This window comes from Cebus imitator, unplaced genomic scaffold (genome assembly GCF_001604975.1).
Source record: "Cebus imitator isolate Cc_AM_T3 unplaced genomic scaffold, Cebus_imitator-1.0 Scaffold111, whole genome shotgun sequence".
Classification (NCBI taxonomy): Eukaryota; Metazoa; Chordata; class Mammalia; order Primates; family Cebidae; genus Cebus; species Cebus imitator.
In genome coordinates this window covers 775,514-784,587 of record NW_016107426.1, presented here as the reverse complement: position 1 = coordinate 784,587, position 9,074 = coordinate 775,514, and the positions used below count along the sequence as shown (strand labels likewise).

General features: G+C 54.8%; 1 pseudogene; it reads left to right on the top strand.

Moving 5' to 3' along the window:
* Window positions 1–4,400: 4,400 nt before the first annotated feature.
* CYP2AB1P overlaps window positions 4,401–9,074 on the top strand; it is a 14,816-nt pseudogene continuing 10,142 nt past the window's right edge.

Sequence of the window (9,074 nt, the reverse complement as noted above, 5' to 3'; positions counted from 1 at the left end):
CATCACCTTACACCGGTGTGCTAAGCACTGTACTGGGTACTTTCGGCATCACCTTACGTGATTTTCTCAACCACTTTACAAAGTAGCTATAATTAAGCACATTTTGCTGATGAGGAAAGTTTCATGGAGATTTAAGTTGTCTCAAGCCGATATCCAGTATGAAGCAAATCACACAGAAATCAAACCCAAACAGCCTGCTGTGCCTGGGCACAGGCCCTTGGCTGAAGCTGTCCATCCAGCATTCCCTCTCCAAGGGCCGCGGAAGGGGCCTTCCCGTGCACAGGGTCTGGGGACAGACAGGGAGGAGGGGGGTAGAGTGCGCCAGCCCTGAGGCCCTGCGGCAGGCCTGGGGGCAATGTGAGCGCAGGAAGGAGGCCTCTGAGGCCAGACCGGAAGCTCTGGCAGCGTCACTAGCTCTGGTTCCTCGCATGTGTGTTCTCTTAGCATACTGGAACCTTCCTTGTGAGAATGCCAGCCTGTCCCAGCTGGAGGCAGCCGTGGAAAGAGAAAACTGGACTTGGAGACCGAAGGCCTGGGTTAGCATCGTAGCCCTCCTGCTTCCTCCAGCAAATCACTGCACCTGCTGAGCCCCGCCTGCTTCATCTGCTGGTAGACAGAGCTGTGACATAACAGCTTTGCAGCGTTGGAGAGGGGACAGGTTTAGAATTTCGTGTGGGAATATGTCATACAGGGGCGCAGCTGTCATCTGTCATCTTAGTTGAATTGAGGTTGGTTGGTTGGTTGGTTTGCTTGTTTTTGAGACGGTCTCACTCTGTTGCCAGGCTGGAGTGCTGTGGCACAATCTCGGCTCACTGCAACCTCTGCCTCCCGGGTTTAAGTGATTCTCCTGCCTCAGCCTCCTGAGTAGCTGGGACTACAGGTGCGTGCCACCATACCCAGCTATGTGACTGACCAGTCACCCACGGCCTCTGCTCCAAATCCCTGTGACCCGTCACCCAGGAATCTGATCACACTCTGGCCCAGTGTGCTGGGTGTGTCTCTGTTCCCAGGACCGTGTCCCACCCTTAGCTGACAGCATGCTATGACCCTTGGGCAAGGAGGGAGGGGAGGAAGTTTGTCAAAGTTCGACACACTTGGAAATGCTAAGCCGGCAAATCTCCCTTTGGGATGATAAAGTTTAAGAAAAGGCTACCCAGCACTTTGGGAGGCTGAGATAGGCGGATCACTTGAGGTCAGGAGTTTGAGACCAGCCTGGCCAACATGGCGAAACCCCATCTCCACTAAAAAAACAAAAATTAGCCAGGTGTGGTGGTGCGTGCCTGTAATCCCAGCTACTTGGGAGGCGGAGGCAGGAGAATTGCTTGAACTCGGGAGGTGGAGGTTGCAGTGAGCCGAGATCTGAGATCACACCACTGCACTCCAGCCTGGGTGACAGAGGGTGACTTCGTCTCAAAAAAAAAAAGGTTTCAAATGCACTATCTGATTTTAAGGAGTCTCCGAAAACATTCCCCGCCACAATAACAGAGGACAGCTGGAGCCCAAATGGAATGTGATCAGTGGGTCACAAGGCAAGTGACAGGTCCATGTTTCTATCCTGGTTCCATCTCCAAAACCATAGTTACCATCACAGCCAGTACCGACCACCTTCATCTGTGCTAAAGCCTCTACTAACGCCTTAGTGTCCACGAGCGCCGCCCACCACAGCCGCCCTCCAGATCACCAAAAGCATCCGAATGCCACTGAAGCCTGGAACAGCACAGCAGATTACATGCAAGATATTCAGTTGAGGAGGGTCCCTGGCCTCAAGCAGCTGTCACTGCAGTGCAAAGAGGAGGTGGTCAAACAAGGACCTGGTGGTGATGTGTAAGAGCAGCATGAGGGCCCGGCAAGGTGGCTCACGCCTGTAATCCCAGCACTCTGGGAGGCCGAGGCGGGTGGATCACAAGGTCAGGAGTTCAAGACTAGCCTGGCCAAGACAGTGAGACCCCATCTCTATTAAAAAAATACTAGCCAGGCATGGTGGCAGGCACCTACAATCCCAGCTATTGGGGAGGCGGAGGCAGGGAATTGCTTGAACCCAGGAGGTGGAGCCGAGATCGTGCCACTGGACCCCAGCCTGGGCGACAGAGGGAGACTCTGTCTCAAAAAAAAAAAAAAGCAGCATGAGGAGCTGCCAGGAAGGGCTTACTGGTGGCTCACACAGCGGAGTGCTGAGCACCATGGGACAGGGACTTGGGGGCCACTAGGTCTTTCTACCAGTGAGTCACATCACTCAGTCGCAGCTTGGGGTTCCAAGCCGTCGCTGACACTGTTAGAGAAACCCAAAGAAAGGGAGAACTGGCACCTGCCCTTGAACTGGTCACGCTGTGCAATCAAGGTGGGGCTGAGAGCCAGTCTCAGCCCAGAACAAAGCAAGGAGCGCTGGGGAGACGGCTGGTGTGTTTGCAGGTAGCAGGGATTGGTGGAGTTGCTAGTGAAGCTTTCGGAGGCCTGCAGTCTCTCCGGCAGTATTTGGAGGAGGGAGGAGTGTGCTTTGCTGGAAACAGAAGGCAGGGTTTTCTGGAACTTGCAGCGGTATTGCTATCGTACAAGCACAATGCAAACAGCACTTCCACAGCACGATGGATCCATGGCACTTTCACACCACACAGCTCAGCTTAGCCCCCAGCCCTGTGGGGTAACATTGTTATGATCACATCAACTTGAGATAAGGCAGGTAGAAACTCTTGAGACAGAAAGGCAGGGGTGAGGCGCTCTGAGCAGAGGCAACTGCATGAGCTTGTCAACAACCTCTCTACCCAGGTAGGGGCTCTGGGCCTCCGATATCTCTGTCCCTTGACTCTTTAAACATTGAATAAAATAGGCCGGGTGAGGTGGCTCACGCCTGTAATCCCAGCACTTAGGGAGGTCAAGGCGGGCGGATCACCTGAGGTCGGGAGTTTGAGACCAGCCTAACAAACATAGAGAAACCCTGCTCTACTAAAAATACAAAAAATTAGCCGGGCGTGGTGGTGCACGCCTGTAATCACAGCCGCTCGGGAGGCTGAGGCAGGAGAATTGCTTGAACCCAGGAGGCGGAGGGTGCAGTGAGCCCAGATTGTGCCATTGCACTCCAGCCTGGGCAACAAGAGCAAAACTCCGTCAAAAAAAATTTGGTAAAATAGATGCAACGTAAGTGTTACCATTTTAACCATTTTTCGGTGTACAGTTCAGTGGGGTTAAGTACCTTCTCAGTGTCGCGCGGCCACCTCCAGAACGTTTTCTCTTTCCAAACTGCGCCTCTGTACCCAGGAACACCGTCCCGTGACTCCGTGAGCCTCCAGTGAAATGAGTCTCCATCGTAACTGGCATTGCGCCTGTGGATTCCCTAACACACCTTTGCAAACAGTCTCTGAATTAGACTATCCGCAGTTTACCCAACTGGACTGTGACGTCTGTCTCTTGCTGGGCACTGGTACAGCAGCTCTAGGAGGCAGTTGGCTAAAATACTCTTCTCTTCGTTGTACAAATGAGAAGCTGAGGCGGGGGAGGCTAAATACTTGCCCACGGTCACAAAACCAGGAAGAGTAGACCTGAGACTTCAACTCCAGCAGTCTGGTTGCAAGACAGTTGAAACCTAAGGGAAAGCTACATAGTCCAGTATGGGGGTGCCGCTGTGGTCCCAGAGACTCAGGAGACTGAGGCAGGAGGATTGCTTGAGCCCAGAAATTTGAGGTTACAGTGAGATTTGATCAATGGCGCGATCTCGGCTCACTGCCACCTCCGCCTCCCAGTTCAAGCCATTCTCCTGCCTCGGCCTCCAGAGTAGCTGAGATTACAGGCACGCACCACCATGCCCAGCTAATTTTTGTATTTTTAGTAGAGACGAGGTTTCACCTTGTTGACCAGGATGGTCTCGATCTCTTGACCTCGTGATCCACCCGCCTTGGCCTCCCAAAGTGCTGGGATTACAGGCTTGAGCCACCGCGCCTGGCCACTGGCCTCTGTTTTTTAATTTACAAAATGGAGATAAAGATTCCCACCTGCACGCTGCTTATACTGAGGGTGGACCCAAGTAACATAGGTAAAGCCTACGTGGGACGCGGAGCCCTGGAGACACTGGCCCCTTAGCACCATCTGTAAAATGGAGCATTCCCCCCTCCCGGGCTAACGGGGTCAAAGTGCTGGGCCCTGACTATTGCAAGTGCTCAGGAGGCCTGTGACCCAGGGTTTGCCTGCCTGGGGAACGGGGCAGCAGCATCCCGTCTCTCCACCGCTGGCGCAGACCCACGGCTGGCCCTGCGTTCACCGTGTGGGTGGGCCCGAACCCGTCGCGGTGCTGAGCAGCTCCCAGGCGGTGAAGGCAGCGCTGGTCTCCAGCAGGCCCCCACCCGCTCTTCCAGGACCTATTTGGAGAACGAGGCAGGGCTGCCCTCCTGCTGGGGAGGGGAGGCGGCTGGATGGTCGCCACACCCAGGGAGCTGGCCCAGAGCTGCTACCCTCGAGGGGACAGCCAGGAGGACCTGTGTGACGGGTGGGTGGGGTGGGTGACAAGGAGCCAGCTCTGGGGTTGAAAGACCTGGATTCAAGTGTCGGCCCAAGCTCTGGCCAGCTCTGAGACCTCGGGCACGTCGGCCTCACTCTCTGCTTCTGCTCGTCAGGGGGCTCCTGTGTAGATGGGGATGAGGATGCCTCCTACATCCCGAGAATGTGGGCAAGCGGGGCAGCTGCTGGGGGCTGCGGGGGTACTGGGGGGGGGCGGAATTAAGTGGCCAAAATTCCTGAGAGCGCCCAGTCAGTGCAGGTTCAGCAAATGTCCGTGTTCCCTCCTTCCCTCTCCCCACAAACCCTCCTCCCTGCTGTTTTTATTTTTATTTATTTTTTAAGACAGTCTCCCTCTGTCATCCAGGCTGGAGTGCAGTGACACAATCTCGGCCCACCAAAACCTCTGCCTCATGGGTTCAAGAAATGAAGCAATTTTCCTGCCTCAGCCTCCCAAGTAGCTGGGATTACAGGTGCCCGCCACCATGCCTGGCTAATTTTTTTTTTTAGTAGAGATGGGGTTTCACCATGTTGGCCAGACTGTTCTCGGACTCCTGACCTCAGGTGATCCACCCACCTCAGCCTCCTCAGCCTCCCAAAGTGCTGGGATTACAGGCGTCAACCATCGTGCTCGGCCCCCGGCGTTCTTTATCCCCTCTTCCATTTCTTGTGGGGACTCTTAAAGGAAAAACCAGGTGGACTGAGGGAGGGCATCACTGAGGCCACCTTGAGGGCACCGAGCTCGCTGACCACCCTCTCAAATGCGCCTCAGCCCTTGGACAGAGCATCATCCCAGAGGTGATTTTGGGGTCTGCCCTCCAGGCCCTGCCCGTGTGAGAGCCAAGTGGTCTTGGCCTGGGGTGCTGGGAGGGGCAGGTGACTGTCCACCCCACCCGCCCGTACACAGGCATCGTCTGCAGCAATGGGCACACGTGGTGGCAGCAGAGACGCTTCTGCCTGGTGACGCTTCGAGGGCTGGGCCTGGGCAAGCTGGCGCTGGAGATGCAGCAAGAGGCAGCAAAGCTGGCAGAAGCCTTCCACGGGGAGCAGGGCAGCAGCAGGCTGGCGGCAAGCCTACCTTCACCCCTCTCCCCACACACAGGCACACCCCTGCAGAGAGGCCAAGCTTCACTGTATAGGCGCGTGTGTCCGTGAAGCCTGGGAACATTAACGGCAGTTTTCAGCTCCATTGAGTGGGAGTTTCTCCAACGTGGGTGGACAGAGGCCCAGGATGGCCAGGTCACTGGGAAGCCAGAGCCCTCCTTGATAGCTGGGGAAGTGATCTCCATCAATATCCAAGGCGGCCGAGGGCAGTGGCTCCCACCTGTAACCCCAGCACTTTGGGAGGCTGAGGAGGATGGATCTCCTGAGGTCAGGGATTTGAGACCAGCCTGGCCAACATGGTGAAACCCCATCTCTACTAAAAATACAAACAATTAGCCGGGCATGGTGGCATGTGCCTGGAATCCCAATACTCTGAAGGCTGAGGCAGGAGAATCACTTGAACCTGGGAGAAGGAGGCTGCAGTGAGCCAAGGTCGTGCCATTGCACTCCAACCTGGGCGACAGAGCGAGACTCCATCTCAAAAAAAAAAAAGGAAAAATTAAAAAACGTATAATCCAAGGCATCTCATACCTCCTAGCCATTGGCACATGCTGTTCCCCTTCCAGAACGTTCCAGCCCATGCGCCTTCCCTCCCTATGAGAAACTACTGCTCCTCCCTCCAGAGCAGCTGCAGCCACCTGCCCTGAGAACACCTCCTGAATGCCAGGCCCCCAAACCTCTTCCCTGTGACATACCTGCCCCGAATTCTGTTTTCATGCAAATGGCTGTCTGTCTCCCATGCCTCTCTCTGACCTGGCTCTGACAAGGTGCTTGGTAACTGTTTAGGTTTTTTGTTTGTTTTGTTTTGGTTTTGAGACAGAGTTTCGCTCTTGTTGCCCAGGCTGGGTGCAGTGGTACAGTCTCGGCCCACTGCAACCTCCACCTCCTGGATTCAAGTGATTCTCCTGCCTCAGCCTCCCAAGTACCTGGGTTTACAGGTACGTGCCTCCATGCCTGACTAATTGTTGTATTTTTAGTAGAGATGGCATTTCACCTGAGCTCATCCTGACCTCAGGTGATCCACTTGCCTCGGCATCCCAAAGTGATGGGATTATAGGCATGAGCCACCGCGCCCAGCCAGTAAGCATTTGTTGAGTTCATGAATGAGGAATGGAAATGAAGAACCAAGTTAGTGAATGAGTGGAGATGGCATGGGTGCTCAGGGCAGTGGCCCTTGTGCCTCCTCGCCCTGAGCCCTGCCCCTCTGCCCTCAGGGAGACCCTTCAACCCTCAGGTATCCATTGTCAGGTCCACAGTCGGAGTCATCGGGCCCTTGCGTTTGGCCACCGCCTCCTCTCGGAGGATCCTGTCTTCCAGGAACTGACTCAAGCCATCGACTTTGGCCTGGCCTTCGTCAGCCCGGTGTGCCGCCGGGTAATTGGCAATTGGGGTAATTAGACTGGGGGCCCGAGGCAGGCAGGGGCCTCAGCCAGGACCTGGCAGGGAGGGTGCCAGGTGGGCAGGAGGGGGACTGTGATGCCTGCCTGGCAGTGGGCACATTCAGAGCATCAAACCTTTGTTGTGGTTCAGCACGAATGCATGGGCGGGGAATCAGAGGCAGGTTGTATTCTCAGCAACACAGCTTCCTGGACCTGCAACACCGAGCTAAGCCCTAAGCACAGCTGCTCTGATGCTAGAAATAGATGCTCAGTGCTGCAAAGAAAAACGAGCACTGAGACAAAGGATCTTTCGGCAACACAATGTTTACCTCCTAGGCTGCAGGAAGGGCACTCTCACTAGCCATCGTGCCGCAAGAGTACAGGGAACAAAGGAAAACACACAAATCTATCCCTTACGCATTTGGGGTTGTCCTTTCTGCTGCGTCTGATGTCCCTTGGCTGGAGCCAGATTCTAAACTAAATCTAAACTAAAACCAGATTGGCCAACAACTTAGAACTTTTCTAAACAGGTAAAAGCAGTGGAGACCTGGGACATGCCTGTGAGCACATCCAGCACAGATATCTTGGTTCAAGTACAAGGACATAGAATGTACCACGTGCCTGTAAGCATGGCATCTAACAGCTACATAGGATAGGGTTTAACAATGTTATTAGCACACTTATTCTTTAATAAGAAAGGCAACTTTAAAAAGGGACTTTTCGACTTCTTACATCTGACCACCACTCTCATTTCTGTCCATTATTTTGGGGGTGTCCAGATGTGAGGCAGCCCCGGGTTACTCAAGTCAAAGGCTCCAGCCCACTTTAGAGCCCCCGACTCAGGGACTTGCTCCTGAGTAGGCCCTGGGTGGTCCTCTCTCTCCACAGCTGTCCCATGTGTTGCCCTGGGCCTCTGCCACCTCCCAGGACCCCACCAGGAGATATTTAGGTACTGAGCAGCCGTGCAGAGCTGCATCTGCCAGGAGATCAACAGGCACAAACTCAGGGCAGCGGAGGCCCCCAAGGGCTTCAGCAGCTGCCACCTGGCCCAGATCTCCAAGGTGGGCCTGGGTCAGCTGCGTAGCAAAGGAGGGGCCATCTTTTTGGGCTGCCTCTCGTTTCTAAGCCACGGTCTCAGTTTCTCATCTTTGACTCTATCCACAAGTTTCCAAAGCACCCTGAAAGCTTGAATTAAAATAGGGTTTTTCCCCCCTACCTTTTTTCCCAGGGCAGGGCTTCTGCAGACGCTGGTAGGCTGGGACGCAGAAGACCTGGCTGATGTCAGGGCCAGAACGCCAGGGCCGCCCCCATCAACGTTGATGCAGTCCTGAGAAACAGGCCCTCTCGAGGGCTTGGAACCACAAGTCTTAGATTGGGCTTCAGGGAAACCCCAGGGCTCTGTCAGGAGAGAGCTTTAGACCTGGAGCTGCACCCCCCGCAACCCATCCCCCACTTGCCAGGCCATGGATGACCCTGTCCCCACATTCAACGAGGAGAACCTGGTCCAGGTGGTGATTGACCTGTTTCTGGGAGGCACCCCATGGCCACCACCTGTGCTGGGCACTCAGCTGCATGGCCCAGCACAGAGCTGTCCAGGGTGAGGGGCCTTTGGTCACACCCTGGCTGACTGCCCCATGCGTGGGGCTCCTGGGTCACGGGCACTGCCCCCATCACTCTCCTTGCTCTGTGGCCCCAGGGGTGGGTCCTGCTCCCACCGCTGTGGTACAGGAAGTGTTCCTGGTCTTGAGACAGGAGGGGCGTCAGTCCCCATCCTGTGGCTTACTGTGTCCTGCCGGGCAAGTCACCCCACCTCTCAGACCCAGTATACCATGGACAACGCTATTCTACTCATTCAGTAATGGTTCAGCACCTACGAAGTGCCAGCCCTGTGCTGATGCCCACCTCAAGGTCGCAACTGTGGAGGGGAATATGTAGGTGGATTTCTCTCAAGGACAAACGGGCTATGACCTGAGTTCAAATCTGATGCCACCAGTTTCGTGACCTTGGGCAAAAGTACCTGTCCCATTAGATCTTCGGTTTCTCTATTTTACAAATGGTGACAACAGTCCCTTCTCCATAATAATGCTATTTTTTTTTTTTTTTTTTTTT